At 50.0% G+C, this 17,223-nt stretch overlaps 2 pseudogenes; one reads left to right on the top strand and one right to left on the bottom strand.

Annotated features, from left to right (window-relative positions):
• LOC140845559 (cytoplasmic dynein 2 intermediate chain 1-like) overlaps positions 1-9,574 on the top strand; it is a 35,245-nt pseudogene extending 25,671 nt beyond the window's left edge.
• Positions 9,575-13,131: 3,557 nt separating this feature from the next.
• The window catches only part of LOC108387979 (vasoactive intestinal polypeptide receptor 2-like), a 61,742-nt pseudogene continuing 57,650 nt past the window's right edge, over positions 13,132-17,223 (bottom strand).

Here is a 17,223-nt window from a genome sequence, read left to right as displayed (position 1 = left end):
CCATTCTCCTTAAAGTGTTCCACAAAATAGAAGAAGAGGGAATACTCCCAAACTCATTCTATGAGGCCAACATCACCCTAATACCAAAACCAGGCAAAGACCCCACCAAAAAAGAAAATTACAGACCAATATCCCTGATGAATGTAGATGCAAAAATACTCAATAAAATATTAGCAAACAGAATTCAACAGTATATCAAAAGGATCATACACCATGACCAAGTGGGGTTCATCCCAGGGATGCAAGGATGGTACAACATTCGAAAATCCATCAACATCATCCACCACATCAACAAAAAGAAAGACAAAAACCACATGATCATCTCCATAGATGCTGAAAAAGCATTTGACAAAATTCAACATCCATTCATGATAAAAACTCTCAGCAAAATGGGAATAGAGGGCAAGTACCTCAACATAATAAAGGCCATATATGATAAACCCACAGCCAGCATTATACTGAACAGCGAGAAGCTGAAAGCATTTCCACTGAGATCGGGAACCAGACAGGGATGCCCACTCTCCCCACTGTTATTTAACATAGTACTGGAGGTCCTAGCCACGGCAATCAGACAAAACAAAGAAATACAAGGAATCCAGATTGGTAAAGAAGAAGTTAAACTGTCACTATTTACAGATGATATGATACTGTACATAAAAAACCCTAAAGACTCCACTCCAAAACTACTAGAACTGATATCGGAATACAGCAAAGTTGCAGGATACAAAATTAACACACAGAAATCTGTAGCTTTCCTATACACTAACAACGAATCAATAGAAAGAGAAATCAGGAAAACAATTCCATTCACCATTGCATCAAAAAGAATAAAATACCTAGGAATAAACCTAACCAAAGAAGTGAAAGACTTATACTCTGAAAACTACAAGTCACTCTTAAGAGAAATTAAAGGGGACACTAACAGATGGAAAATCATCCCATGCTCGTGGCTAGGAAGAATTAATATCGTCAAAATGGCCATCCTGCCCAAAGCAATATACAGATTTGATGCAATCCCTCTCAAATTACCAGCAACATTCTTCAAGGAATTGGAACAAATAATTCAAAAATTCATATGGAAACACCAAAGACCCCGAATAGCCAAAGCAATCCTGAAAAAGAAGAATAAAGTAGGGGGGATCTCACTCCCCAACTTCAAGCTCTACTACAAAGCCATAGTAATCAAGACAATTTGGTACTGGCACAAGAACAGAGCCACAGACCAGTGGAACAGATTAGAGACCCCAGAAATTAACCCAAACATATATGGTCAATTAATATTTGATAAAGGAGCCATGGACATACAATGGCAAAATGACAGTCTCTTCAACAGATGGTGCTGGCAAAACTGGACAGCTACATGTAGGAGAATGAAACTGGACCATTGTCTAACCCCATATACAAAGGTAAACTCAAAATGGATCAAAGACCTGAATGTAAGTCATGAAACCATTAAACTCTTGGAAAAAAACATAGGCAAAAACCTCTTAGACATAAACATGAGTGATCTCTTCTTGAACATATCTCCCCGGGCAAGGAAAACAACAGCAAAAATGAGCAAGTGGGACTATATCAAGCTGAAAAGCTTCTGTACAGCGAAAGACACCATCAATAGAACAAAAAGGAACCCTACAGTATGGGAGAATATATTTGAAAATGACAGATCCGATAAAGGCTTGACGTCCAGAATATATAAAGAGCTCACACACCTCAACAAACAAAAAACAAATAACCCAATTAAAAAATGGGCAGAGGAACTGAACAGACAGTTCTCCAAAAAAGAAATACAGATGGCCAAGAGACACATGAAAACATGCTCCACATCGCTAATTATCAGAGAAATGCAAATTAAAACTACAATGAGGTATCACCTCACACCAGTAAGGATAGCTGCCAACCAAAAGACAAACAACAACAAATGTTGGCGAGGCTGTGGAGAAAGGGGAACCCTCCTACACTGCTGGTGGGAATGTAAATTAGTTCAACCATTGTGGAAAGCAGTATGGAGGTGCATCAAAATGCTCAAAACAGACCTACCATTTGACCCAGGAATTCCACTCCTAGGAATTTACCCTAAGAACGCAGCAATCAAGTTTGAGAAAGACAGATGCACTCCTATGTTTATCGCAGCACTATTTACAATAGCCAAGAATTGGAAGCAACCTAAATGTCCATCGGTAGATGAATGGATAAAGAAGATGTGGTACATATACACAAAGGAATACTACTCAGCCATAAGAAGTGGAAAAATCCAACCATTTGCAGCAACATGGATGGAGCTGGAGAGTATTATGCTCAGCGAAATAAGCCAAGCGGAGAAAGAGAAATACCAAATGATTTCACTCATCTGAGGAGTATAGGAACAAAGGAAAAACTGAAGGAACAAAACAGCAGTGGAATTACAGAACCCAAAAATGGACTAACAGGTACCAAAGGGAAAGGAACTGGGGAGGATGGGTGGGCAGGGAGGGATAAGGGGGGGGAAGAAGAAGGGGGGTATTAAGATTAGCATGCATGGTGGGGGAGGGAGAAAGGGGAGGGTGGGCTGCACAACACAGAGAGGACAAGTAGTGACTCTACAACATTTTGCTAAGCTGATGGACAGTAACCGTAATGTGGTTGTTAGGGGGGACCTGATATAGGGGAGAGCATAGTAAACTTAGTATTCTTCATGTAAGTGTAGATTAAAAATTAAAAAAAAAAAAAAAGAAAAGAAAGAAAGAAAGAAAAGGGGGATTACTCCTTAACAGGATAAAACTATTGGTAAATCAAAGATCAACGCATGCTTTAAATATCCTTAATGTTGATCACTTAAAGGGTGTCAGATGATCAGCTATGGAGGTACTCTTTTCTGATAATATTCCTTTCTCTTAATTAAAAAAAAAAAAAAAAAGCAGTTACTGTGTGCTGACCTCCAATGAGTTCTGCACAGTGGTATAGAGGGCATGTCAAAGTGTGGGCAAAGGGTCTGTTTGTTTCTATGCAGAAGATCAAGGCCTAGCTTGGATACCCAGAAAATGAACTAAGATACCATATGAGGAGGAGCTTCTGGCATCAGCACTCTGTGGAGGACCTGTGCCGGGGGATGATCATCAAAAAGCCTCCACAGGGATCCGGACGATGCTGCGGTTGTGGCTGCATCCAGCCCACCGTCTCCTGGACTTGCCATAAGAATGAGGAGGGAGATGTCTAGGCTGGCATGTGCATACAGTGAGACAACGAATTGACCGGATCTGTACTGTTGGAACTCAACCAGGAGTTGGGAGGGGTGCAAGGTGTAGCACTCCAAAATCTCATGACTATAGACTATCTATGGTTAAAAGAACATATGGGATGTGAACAGATCCCAGAAATGGGCTGCTTTAATTTGTCTGATGGTTCAAGTACAGTTGGACAATATCCATCATATCATAGATAAATTTTCAAAAATGCCTAGGTCTTGTCTTCACTGGAGATGGATGGTAATTATAGATTTGCTTTGTTTATGTCACCGTATTCCTATTATGTTAATATGTGTGTACAAATTAGTTAGTAGTTTAAAACCTATACATACTTAAGGTACTCTACAAGAAGATATGTCAAAGAAATAATCAATCCTCCCAAGTTTCCTTCATATGCTACATCTATAGCTTTTCTTCTTCCTTCCTAATTACAACCCTTAAATAGAATTTGTACCTCATATCGAATTTACCAAGCATCATAATTCCTCCAGGTGGTAAAGATACCTCGAGACAAGTGCTGGGCATAGAAGCCACAGGGCATAAATCTGCAAAGAAGTAAAAAGCTAACCTTTGCAAACAATATGGCTTCTCTCTCACTTACCAACTTTACATTTCCCTGTATGGCCCCAGAAGATGACTGGTTAGCCAGAGACGGGTAAGATTCCTCAAGGGAGGAACAACCTAAGACAAGCACAGTCGCAGGGGGGCCATCAGGTGAGAATTTGGGGATCAACAGAGGTGAGGCTCAGAACCTCACCCCCCCTGCTTTGAGAGAAATCTTCTGCATCCGTGGATGTCTTGCTGCCCTTGTCTAGCCTGGATTAATACTTAGTCCATAGGCACACACCTGATCATCTGATCATCTACATTTGCCTTCTTACAGCACTAAACTATGTTTTCTACCTTTATCTTGCATCTACCTACCACTTCAGCATTTTATTAAAAATAAAAATAATAATAATAATAGGAGAAATGTGGGATCAACATATAAATTAAGTACAAAAATCAAATGAATATTCATATTTGACCTGATTGTTTATAGGTCATATTGCATGATCAAAACCGAAAGTTTCTGTGATGACTGCCCTTGTACTGTTCACCATGTAAGAATTTATTCACTATGTAAGAATTCGTTCACCATGTAAGAACTTGTTCGTTATGCTTCAGAAGATTGGAGACTGACGAGAATTAGGCTTGAGATGGATTAATGATTGTACATTGAGCGTTGACCCCCCTATACTGATTTTTATTGTTGTTAACAACCATTTGATCAATAAATATGAGAGATGCCCTCTCAAAAAAAAAAAAAAAAAAGTTAGTGGGTGATTAAGTAGCAGATTAGACATAGCTAAAGAATTAGTGAATGGGAAAATAGAGCTTGAGAAATTATCAAGAGCTCAGTAATATAAAAAGAAACAGAAAATGGAGCCAGGACCTCAGAGGCAATGTGAAAGGCCTCTTGTCATGTATCTCATGAGAAGTGATGAAAGCATGTTAAGTGTCATTATCCTCATGGTTTTAAAACTGTCTGTTCATCTTTGCTATTTTTTTCAGCCTTTCCCATGAAGATGATGAGTTTTGGGGGACCACCCAAACACTGAATGTTAAATTCCTACCTTCAGATCCTAATCACTTTATTGTTGGCACAGACGTGGTGAGTGCCACATCTTTTAAATATTTAGAATTTAAAAATTCTACTCCATAGATATTTTAAATTCTACTCTTTAACTCATTCTTTGAGTTGCCTGGCGAATATCTTCACTAAAGGTTAACCTACTCTTTACTTTTATTATAATCTTGTTTAAATTGCATCAGGAATAATAGCTTTATCCAGCCTCTCCCCTAACCTTTTCCTTAGTCACCTTTGCATCTCCCACCCCTAGGGCCTTGTAAGGCATGGCACCAGACAGGATCTGAGAGTGTCTCCCAGACTGTTCATGCCCCAGCAGCGCAGTGTGAGACCAGTGAAGGTGAATGCGATTGCCTTTTCGCCATTTGGAGAACCTGTATTTGGAGTATTCCTGGTAAGAAAGTCTGTTTTAAAGCACCAGCTCTATTGGGGCAGCACAGCACCTGGCCATCTGTTGGGGTTTTAGAAGTCAGTCATCAGCAGTGCGTGTGGGACACACCTGCACACCTTGCTCCTCTGAGGACCACCTGTGCGGTCAGTGCAGGTCCTTCACACAGCTATGGGATGGATCAGCTGTTAAAACATTTTATTTTGACATAATTTCAGGCTCATAGGAAAGCTACGGCAGTCCAGTTCTCTGCCTACCCTCCATGCAGGCTCCCCACATGCCACATGTTTGCCACCTGGTTCCATCCTGTCCCTCTGTGGGTGGGTTTACAGGTCCACCCTGAACAGATTGGTGTCGGTGTCCTCAGAGCAGGACCACCCTCTGCATCTGTGGTCCTGTCCCCCACAGGTCTGTCGGAGGTGACATCCTTTCTGAGCAGAGCTCTGTCCCATCAGGAGCTCATGCATCTGCTGTGCCTTCTCAGGACCCTCTGACCTGGGCATCTCCTCAGGCTCTCCCGCCTCGACACTGCTGACAGGCATAGGATGCACCTCTGAATGCACGTGCCGGTCCGCACAGCTAGATCCGGGTCTGTGCCCTGGCCCGTGCCTGCCGGCGCTGTGCTGTGGGTCCCACCCTTGCCTTTCTCATGCGGGTCCCATGGGGACAGATGGGCATGTCGGGAGTCCTGCTGCTTGTGGGGCCACTGGCAGCCTCGCCTGCCATTGGTGGTGGTGTCCAGCCCCCAGTGAGGCTCCATGTGGAGCCAGCTGTTCCCTGGACTCCTAGGCACACATGCCTGCCTTTATTATGTGAATGGGCATGTGGCCCTTGACCCTTAGGTGGGTCTCAATCACTTATTCTGCTACTCACATTGTCCGGGGCGTGTCCTCCGCTGTCACTCACAAGCCCTTCTTTGCCATCTGGTACAGTAGGCCCTGTAGTCAGCTGCTTCTCCAGGGAATCCTGGCTCCTAGAGGGAGAAAAATACCTGGAAACCAAGCTCTGGGCAGTAAAATGGTTGCTGTGCAGGCACTTTGATCTCTGCCTGTCAGATGTCTCTGATTCAGGTGACTTGGACCCCCTGCTTCCCCAGCTCAGAAACCCGCTCCAGGTGTCCTGGTGCACTTGACCTCACGTGCTCCATCCCGAGTACACAGACAACTCATGATTGTGCCTCATGCCTCTGCAGCTTTTGAGTATGTGAAGGATTAAATATATTGAGGAAAATGGCATCAGGTGTCTCTTTCTGAGCTAAAATGTTTTTCTTTGTGGAAATTTCAATCCAAGGAGACAGTATTAACCACATTACTGGTACCCGTGTATGTAATTTTTCTAAAAAGGTGGCTTGTTTACTTCCATGGAGCCCATCTTAATGGCATATGATCACATCAGCAATATTCAAGTTTGTTAAAAATAAATACTGTTTATGTATTTACTGAATTCATTAATTATCAGCCATTTGGGGAAGGGGAGGGGTTCAAGTGTACCCGAATCTCCAAGGGGAGCACCTTTGTGTGGTGAGGGCAGAGGTAAGGCTCTCAGGGATTTCCCTGGCTGCTGAGATGAGGATGAAAGGAAAACGAGCCGGGATCAGCAGTCCCCTCCCCACGCAGGCTGGCTGTTCTGATGGGAGCATCCGGCTGCACCAGCTGACGTCCGAGCGCCCGGTCATGCAGTGGGACAGCAACACTGGCAATCACACTGCCACAGGCCTGCAGTGGTACTTGACGCAGCCGGCTGTGTTTCTGGTCCAGGATGATGCATCCTGTGTCTACATATGGGACCTTCTGGAAAGTGACTTGGGTCCTGTAGCCAAAGAGCTCATCTCTCCAGACAAGTAAGTCTGAGGGCCCGACAGGCTGTCGTGGCGGTTCTGCAGGGTGGGCTTTCCTGCTTACTTTGTGCACGCGGTTGCTACACTTTAAAACGCCATGATTTATACTTAAATATGATTTCATGTTTATGTATTTTAGCATTATTTTGGGAACCACTGTAAGATGTGTTTATTTCATGTTTGGTCCAGAAGAGCCTCTGGGGTAAAGGATTGTACTGTTCTGTTTCCCTGTCATCATCACTCTGTGAATGAAAGGAACTGTGCAAGCTCCTTATTTATGTTCATTTACTAGTCTTATAAATTTAGTATTTGCCTGAGTGATCTACAAAGTGTTCCTTTTGTATCTACAAAGGGGTACCACGTGGGAGTCAGTAATTCATGTGATTTCACAGTAATGCCGTTCCTGTGGCCCAGGCAGTGTCACAGTCACACCAGTCCTGTGTGGCCTCTGCACTCACCATGGGAAGCCCCTTGGGCTAGTGTCAGATGGGGGGTTGTCATCAGTGCACTGTAAATAATCCCTTGTCCCTGTTTTCTTATTAAATTTGATGCTTTCTTTATGAAGGACTCTCTCTGGACCCCACTTTTTTTCCATGAGATTCCTTGAGATTTTATGTTTCTTGTCAGTAAGTCCCCTCCTGTGAGGGCTGTAACAATCTGAGGAGGATGGGGGGCCATCCACTGTACCCCACGTCCCTTATATAAAGGAAAGAGGACGGTCAGAGGGATCAAATAGGAAGTAGTTTGCCAGGATATTGGGGACATGCTGATAAGGCCTAAATAAAAATGAGGAGTGCATTTATTTAGTTAAAGCACTAGGTATACTTTTATTATTTTAGTCGTTAAACAGTACATCGTAACACTGGGCTGCAACTCATATAAGCACAGAATGCACTTAGTTATTCCAAAGACTGTCTGCCAGTCGTTTAATAAAGCAGGTGTTTGTAGGGGGGCAGATCTGCTCCAGGCACGAGGGGTGCAGTGTGAGCCGGTCCTGCTGGGGCAAGAAGGTAATAGACAAGGTATGGTAAATGAGCCAGTCCCACAGTGCATGCAGGACACGGGGGTATCCAGTGTGTGGGCAGTGGTGCTGGGGCTTTAAATGGGGCAGGGGAGGTCTTGTTGAGGCAGGGATGTTCCACAGAGGAGCCTGAGGGCAGGGGCAGGCCCCTAAGTCCTGGGACAGACTGTGCCTGTGGGGGCTGATGTGGCTGATCAATGTGTCCAATCTCGGGAGAGGGTGGCGGCTGGAACTGCGAGGAGCAGGCAGAGCCCCTCTCCCTGGACACCTGCCTCAGTGGTTAGGCTGAGGGAGTAACAGCCACAGTAAGCAGCCAGTTACTTTTCCTTAGCATCAGAGAAAAGCAGAACAGAAAGAAATTCGAGTTGAAAGGCAAGAGTCTAGATAGAAGGAAGAATTTGCCACTTTTAGGAAAAATTCAAAAACCATGAGGATGACTACCTGCTCAGCAGGGGCAGCACAGATGTTGCAGCTAATCTTGGGCCTGGACCTTGTCTGGTTTCCCACCCTGCTGCTCGGGTTCTGTCAGGCCCACACATCAGAAGGACATTTTAAACTGGCTAGTGATGGTCCTGACCGTGTTTCCACGCTTATGGGGATGGAGGGACAGAGGACCTGGTGCATGTCGTGGAGTCTGTCAGCCAAGCGGCAAGTCTAGAGATGGGCCTGGTCAGGGAGATGGGGGGGCAGGTGGGGCGGCCAAGATGGGTCCGGGTCTCTCACCGGCTGAGCTATGCTGACAGGGGCGGAGCCCAGGGCTTTGGGCTGGCGGTATAGCCTGTGGGTTCTGTCTGTCTGAGGGCAGCGTGTCCTGGGTCCACACTGTTCCCTGCAGCCAATCCAGCAGACCTCTAAGTGCAGAACTAGGCCCACAATGGTTTCTATCAAATTTTATATGTTTATTTCTGGCATAACTTTTCACTGACTGTTACCAAATTTGTAGAATTTCTCTTCCTTTTCTCTCTTTTTTGGAAGGCAAATGGTTTGGGACACTCAGAATCACAGTGTGTGCCCCTCACTTGCAGGGTGATGGCCATGACCATTGTGGGAGAGGCAGAGAGGACCAGGGGCAGCTTCCTGGCCCTGGTGCTGGCCAGAGCCTCCGGCAGCGTGGACGTGCAGCACCTGAGGAAGGCGTGGGTGACCCTGGGGGGAGACGAGCGGAGGAGGCTGTGGCTGCTTCTGCAGGAAGCCGGGTAGGAAGGGGGCCACAGACTGCTGGTGCCATTGTGAGGACAGCACTGCGCAGGACCCAGTGAGGGCATGAGGGTGTGTGCTCCTACGTCCATATGCACGTGTGTCATGTGGATGGAGGACGTGTATACTGTACATCATTTATTTTACAAGAATGTCACCCAGTAAATAAATCACTATTTCTGAATGGAAAAAACACACACTTCAGGTGTTTACTGAGCTTCAGAGGAAATAGTCATGTCCAGTGCGTTCTTCTCTGAGAGTATTTCTACTTAGAAGAGCTTATAATATTGTCTCCTCTGTTACTAGATTCCAAACAAACCTACATGAAGTGTCTTTAATGAACAATGTTCTTAGTCCTGCACAAAATGGCATATATGCAGTTCTAAACTAAGGAGCCAGTCCGTTTAAATGGCCACTGTCAGCTGTTCCCTGGAAGGTTTTGTGGGCTGCTGCTTTGGGCACTGTTTGAACATCTACTCAGACACATTTTGCATTATGCTTTCATATTAAAAATTGTCCTCATATAAAAATAATACAAGTAAGTAAGTTCTGTGGACTTTGCACGCAGTCACAATGGGGACATGGGGAGAGGAGAATTCTGGGCTGGTATCTGGAAAAACCCAGGATGGCCTTGCCGACCCAGCATCACCCAGCACAGAGGCGGCCAGGGGGAGTCCCAACACGGTCCGGGCTCTCTGGGCCACACGCAGCTTCCACTAGCCAGCAGTGGGGAAGTTCCGCCCCAGAATGGGAGTGCTTTTCACCTGGAAGGTCCTGGGAGGCCCCCTGCCTGTAGCACTCCATGTCCTGGGACCTCCCAGGGCACCAGTCCCATGTGTGAGCTTGTGTGGCTGTCTTACCTCCGGCGTGCTCTGCCGGCTTCATGGGGCCGCAAGCTCTGGAGCAGAAGTAGGTTGGATCTCTCCCCATCACCCCTGGGGCTTTGTGCTCACCTTGCACACAGTAGGTGCCCGGCCTGTGCCCAAGGCAGGGAGGATGCAGGCTGTGCAAGCAGGCATCTGTTCGGCTCTTGCTAGTACAGCACAGTCATATTCCATAACAGGACGTGGAGATTTCATTCTGCAGACAGGCTGGCCTCCCACCCTCCCCTCTCCTTTCCCTCAAGCTTATTTGTGAAATCCATTTGATCTAAACTGGTGTTAAGAGAGGGGCCTTGTCACAGCTCATGTGCACATGTCTACTGTCCCCAACATATTAAAGTACAGCTTGAAAAATGAACATTTGGGGATCCCCAGGATAGAACGGCGTGAGGTTGCTAACTAGAGCCTTACTAGACCTACACCCTCCAAGTTCCACTGGAGGCTCAGGAGGACCCAGAGGGATGATGCATGGCCACCAAAGACTGTTCCATGGACCAGGAGCTATTTCCTTGGGCGGCAATGTTGGCCCTGACCCAGGGCCGTCGTCCCAAGGCTATGTCTGTCCCTCCTCTGGGACAGCTGCTCCTGATTTCACCAGCGGAGTCCACCCCCATCAGCACCTCCTTCCTCCCACCCACTCAGAGAACCCAGTGCAGGAGACAAGTACAATGGAGCCATAATGACCTACTCAGACACGGGACCTGAGACGCACCCTGCTGGCAGTCCCCACTGGAGGGGCCAGTGCCTCGGGCTTCTGTTTTCTAATAGTATTTAGAGCACAAGGCACCAGGCTTGGAAGAGAGGACCCCATTTGAGTCCAGTGGGTCTGCACTGGAGGAAGTCTGCCGTGGGCTGGAGGCGTGAGTGTAAATGAACCTACATGGGTAAAGAATGCCAAGATCCGGATCAACAGTTACCTAAATAACCCTGTCTTAAGACAAAACTTCAAAGGAATTATGAATCAGCTTCTAAATCATGCCCTGTGCCGACCCTATCCAAAAGGCCCTAATCCCAAACCGTAACCCCTTAAGTGCACCTCCTCGCTGAGGTTGCCCCACTCCATCTGAACGTGTGCTGTCTTATCAAATACACTTTATCGTTGCAGAAGCCGACTGCACTTGTCTCTGAGCTCCTCTCCACAATAAAGACAGGAGCTCACCAGCCTCCACCTCTGTGGGGACGTCTCTGTCACCTTGCTATTTCATTCAGCTTTCTAAGTCCCAACATGATCCTTTTCTCTTTCCCTGTCTTATTTCAGACCAGTAGGGAAGTGGAAGTTCTCAGAACATAAACTCATTCCACCCAGTGCTCTGCGGCTCCCCCAAATCCTGGGGTGGTAGGGATACAGTTCCCATGCCGTGCAGATCACACAGACGCTGGGCACCCGGTGACCCTGGAGTAGGAACTGGCAAGGGCTCTGCTCCACGTGGAGCAGTGGGTCGGTGATTTTCCCTTCCCTCCCTCCGCTCTTCCTTACTCTACAGCTGCTGACATTCGCTCCTACTCTTGCTTTAATTAGAATTCCTATCTTGCTGGCACTTGATTGACATGATGGAGGATTCTTTCCCAATCAGTCGAGGGCCTTCCCCAGTCTGGGTGAGGTTCCACCTGGTGCGCAGGGAGACTCTCCAGATGCAGCTGCCCGGCTGCCACGCCACCGCACCCCTGCTTGGGTGGGGGGCCTGGGGTGGGTGCCTGTCTCTGCCCCGAGGAGGCACTGTGTGTCCACCTGCTCCTCTCCCTCCCAGGCCACCCTGGAGGCAGGGACATCTCTGAATGTGATGTCCTCAGCTACAAAGGCTGAGTCCATCAGGATGTGTGGGTCCAAGTGAATTCCTGCTCAGCCTACAGATGTGAAATCAGGTTTCATTGAGGTTCAGGTGACTTCGGACATTTCTACATATTTATGACACTGTAAAATGACACACCTTGACTCTGTGGTCACCGGCTCCACTGACTGTTAGTAAATACTTTCTGCACCGTTTTCCCTTTCCCAGGAAGGGTAGACTGGTTCCCGTGCATGGGCCTCAGTGTGTCACTATCCCCATGGCACCACTAACACCAGGGCCTGGCAGCAGCCAGGACAGGCATGGGGACCTGGTAACAGCTAGGAGGGCCCTGGACACTGCCACTTGGCTCTGCCAGCTCCCGGCCCAGGCTTCACTGGGTGTGGCACTCACACACCGAAGACACACAGCTGGGCAGCCACCTGGTGTGTCTGCAGCAGAGCAGGCCTCCACCACCACTGGTGGCCTCCCCTGCTGTGGCCCCTGAGACATGTGTTTGGGGGCTGAGGGGCCCTGGGGTGACGTGCTCCCTAGGGGACACCCTCTATGCACTTTCCCTGGACTGGGTGGCTCTCCTGGCAGAGAAGCAGGGAGTGGAGAGCCTGTGGTTCAAGCTGGACCTGGGGCATGGGGACAGAGCGCAGAGGTGCCCAGGCGGGCTGGGTTAACGGGATTGCAGGAGTAATTTCATGGGAAGTCCTGAGCCGGCCTCTGGGCACCTGTCCTGCAGACAAGAGGACTGCCCTGTGGTATAGGCACGAAGCAGAGGTAGGCTTGCGCAGAGGGAGGTCGCTGGCCAGCACCCAGCTCAGGCCTGGGCTCCCTGCCCAGAGCAGGTGCTGACATTAGAGAGTCCCTTGTCTTCCTTCTGCAGCGGCTGGGCCCCCTTCTGGCCCCCTGCATCTCATTTCAGGGGCCATGGGGTCCTCTGCTGTCTTTGAAAATGGGTCTGTCTGTGTGGCCAAACAATGTTCTGAACAAAATTGCCGGAATGAGGGAGTGACAACAATCAGACTTGGATCTGTGTTGGCTGCCACGCACCCCCAGTCCTGAGGTGGGGCGAGCCCAGGAGTGCAGACTCACCGCAGGGACTGCCGGCCTCTGCCTGTGGGCTAGATGACCGAGGTCTCTGTCTGCAGGAAGGATGGGGCGCGGGAGCCCCGGGGGCATGGCAGGGCGCTCTCTGAGCTGTTCCTCCAGGAGGATGAGCCATGGAGCCTGCGGTCTCGGCAGGTGGGCTGGCGCTGGCACAGGCCTCGCCATTTCCTTCTCAGCTCGCCCTGCACCTGGGGGTCAGCAAGTATGTAAGCCAGGACACGCCGCTCAGGGGTCCCGCCAGCAGTCACCCCGTGAGCGAGCCGCCCTCCCTTTGCTGGCTGGGTGGGTCAGGCTGGAGGACCCAGGCCTTGAGTGACTGGTTTCGGGAGGGCCTGGGCCCAGGGTTAACGTAGGTTTTCAGAAGCACCTCAGCAGCAGGATTGGAGGTACCTGGACCATGGTTCGCTGCCAAGTGCGTTTGAGGGATGTTTGGAAAGGAGAGGCAGATGGGGCGTTGCACAGACCCCGAGGACAGAGAGGGGCAGAGCAGCCAGAGACGGTGGGCTTAGGCCCAGGCTCTGAGGAGGAGCACAGAGAGGGGGAGACAGCGGGCAGGGAGTGGACAGCCCCCAGGAGTGAGCGCGGGTGGCTGCGCAGAGGCGGGTCACACGCCCCCAGGCTGACCCCTCTGGTTGGGGAGCCCCTGGGTATGGAAGATGCCTGGTGAACAGGCAGTAGGGCTTGATGGGGGGTGCTGTGATTCTCCCCATGTGGGGTGGGTTGGCAGGAAGGCAGACTGGGGAAGCACTGGTCTTGAGGAATGGCAGAGGAACCCGTGAGCCCAGAGGTGCCCGAGGGAAAGTCGGTGGGCCGGGAGACCACCCCCAGAGGAGGGCAGGGAGCAGCCTGACAAGCCCAGTGGAGCCCCCAGCAGGGCCCCAGGGTGTGGGTGTCCTTCTGCAGGTTGCAGGCCTGGCCCTGGGGCTGCGGGGTGGGGGACCTCTGGTGGAGCCCTGGCTTGGAGTGAAGAGAGGCTGTGCCATCTCTCCACTGGTACGGGGGCACGCGGACGTGGGATGAGGCTTTCATGTGAGCCGTGGGGCCACGGCGGAGGCCTAGGCTCCTCCAGGCAGGGGGATCCCTCACACATGGGTCCCGAGGCGCCGAGGACTTACTTCGCTGTTGAGGAAGCAGTAGAGCACCGCCACCACCGGGCCCTGTGGGCAGGAAGGGGCGTCAGCGGCCACTCAGCCCTCGGGCAGGGGCAGCCCCTCCACACGCACCTGAAATGATCCGATGCACAATTCGAGCAGTATCTGGTATGTGGAGGAGATGCCGATGGGAAACACCACAAACACCACATAGTGGACTCCAAACAGCGGGATGAGCAGCAGCGTGGACTTGGTCAGCCTCCTGCCCCAAGAAAGGGGAGCCAGTCAGGCAGGGCCGCAGTCTGGCCTGCAGGAGACCAGGCACACCCACACACTGGCCCAGGGCCTCATGTCCAGCCTCTTTTCTTCTAAGTTTAAGTATCACACACCCCCAACCCCAGGGCAGAATGGACAAAGGTGATGATAAGAATCTCTTTGCCTGGTAAGGTGAATAATCTTTCACAAGGAATCTCAATGGGCCTGCTGGTGAAGATGAGCCTCAGAGGGTTTGACCCCCTGTGTGTCCTGGGTTTGGCAGTCTGGACCGTCACTGGCATTTAGGGACAGAGGCAGGTGTTACTTTCAGATCACAAGCAAAGATGCAGGCAGGCGGCATCCACGTGGGAGGGAGGGAGGGTCCCTGCAGAGGCAGTTCCCGGGTTGGGCAGGTGAGCTGCATTCCTGAGCCCATGGGTTCTGTGGAACTGGGGGACCTGGACCTGCACAGTTTCTCTGTGTGAGTCATTATCCCCCCTAATGAGAACACAGATTTTTCTGGCAGTGCATTTTATGTTGAAAATAAAATAGATGAACTAAACTCCATCCTCCACGCACTTCTTCCCCCGTTCTGTGTCTCAGTTCTCCAAGTCAGTGCTTCTCAAGCTTTAGCTGCACTGGAACCCCTGCAGGCTGCGTTGAAAAGCAGATGCTGGACCTGCAGGCCTGGCACCTGGCCTGAGAGCCCCTGTATCTGCCAACTTCCCAGAGGTGCTGCGGCTGCAGTCTGGGGGCCCCACATCGGGAACCGCCACTATAAGGCAGCCGCCCTCACTGCTGTGGCCTAGAATCACCTGGCTGCTCGGTCCAGCCTGCCCCCCACTCCCATTCAGGTGGGTCTTGGTAGGTGTGCCCCATGCCAGTGTCACATCTTCTGGGTGACTACAGAGTGTGACCAAGTCTGACCCCTGCAAGGCCCCTGGGGCCACAGACCTGGATCCCTGGGGCTACCTGGGGACTCGCTGGGAGTGCAGGGCCTCAGCCCCCAGGTGACGTGTGCATGTGGACCCCCAGTGACTGCAGCAGGCTCTCCAACCACCCAGCTGCCTCTTCCTGAGTGGGGAGGGGGGCTCCACTTTGCCCTCCTGCTCTTGTTAGTTGACCCCCAACAGTTAGAATAAAGTCACAGATTTCTTTATGTATTTTTGACGTACTGGCCTGAAACCGAGCCCTCAGAGCCTAGATGTAAGTTTCAGAAATGTGTTCATTCCCCCCAGTTTCTCTCATAACAAACACCTGTGGTGTTGACAACCAGCGGGATCTCCTGTGCCTGCGCAGACCCTGAGCCTCCCATTCTGCAGCAGCTGTGAATACCCTGGATTCTCAGTCAGCAAGGAGGGTGCCAGGGACTCCACACTGCCGCCAGATGCCCTTGTGGGGCCCAGGCTGTGCTTACCTGCTTCTCGGCTCAGGCTGCCTGGTAAGCAGACGCTGAGACCCTGTGGGCATCTGTGCCTTTGGCTACATGCTAGAGGGACAACCCGCCCAAATTCTCATCGTTAATACATCCGACATTTGCATCATGCTAGTTTCCAGAAAAGGGTCCCAGCAAGACTGACCTCTGGGTACCTGTCCAGGCAGAGTGGTTACTACCACTCGTGATACGACAGTTACATGGGAGAGACACCAACATACAATCAGAGGGACGCCAGACGTGCTCTGCCTTTTTTGTTATCCTGGAAAAATATTCTATTGTCCTTATTTAATTTTGTTTCCAAAATAAAAGCATCCATCTCTAGACCTACTTAACAGGAAGTCCCTCAAAACCAGAGAAAGGTGAGCACAGAAGCTAAGCAAGACTCGTGGAGAATGAAAAGGGCTGCCAGCCTGAAGGGGGTTCCAGGGAACAGCCCGGCCTCTCACCCAAGCTAAAAATGCTGCTCAGACGCTGCAGCCGGAACTGCTCTGACCTCCCGGCCTGACATGGGACCTTCTCTAAGTGCAGGCTCTGTGCAGCCCCCTCTGATGCAGACCGGCATTTATACACACCAGGGCACAGTTGGGTGACTGCCTGCGAGGCTCTCACAGAGGTGGGGCCGGGCACTGTGTGCCATCTGGACACTGACACTCCTCCTGAGCTTGGAGATGGTGACTACAGTTCCCAACTTCCTGCTGAGGAGACCTTGGCCCAGAGGGGGCATCTACTCCCACAGGCCTCCAGCTGGCATAGGGCTCCAGACTACCAGGGATGCTGCCTGCCGGCCTCCCTAGGACCCGAGGTCTACAGGAGGGTGAGACAGGAGCTGGTGGGGTGGGGCCCATGGACGGGCAGGTGGGTGGCTGGGGTCTGGACCTGATTGTCTGTCCCCAGGCTCCCAGCGGCTGGACCAACCACTCCACACTTAAATAGTGTTGATGTTATACTAGAGACCTGGGCTTTATTTTTTCTTTATAAATTCTTGATAGAAATTTGTAGAATCTTTAATTCCTTCAGAGAGTCTCTCAGCTCTTCATTAATTGGCTGGGTGATTGTGGGTGACTCCCACTCCCACTGAGTGGAGATGATGAAGACCATCTTCACATGATCACCAATTAACAAACACAAATTGAATTACCACTAAGGACAAGGCTGGCATTAGGTGTGGGCATGAGCCCCATGGTCTGAAGGGGAAGAAAGGATTAAACATAAAATACCAGCAATGTGAGGCCAAAGAGAAAAGTCAGATTACAGAACAGGCAAAAGCATCAATAGTGGCTCCCGGAGGGCGTCCATGCCGACACAAAGGAAAGGGGCTGCAGCTACTCTCCCCTTGGGCAAGACATGGCCTCAGCCATGTGCAGTCCCGTGAATCAGCC

The sequence above is a fragment of the Manis javanica genome, chromosome 2 (genome assembly GCF_040802235.1).
Source record: "Manis javanica isolate MJ-LG chromosome 2, MJ_LKY, whole genome shotgun sequence".
Lineage (NCBI taxonomy): Eukaryota > Metazoa > Chordata > Mammalia > Pholidota > Manidae > Manis > Manis javanica.
Note: the sequence above shows the minus strand (reverse complement) of the source record. Positions and strands in the feature narration are given on the sequence as shown.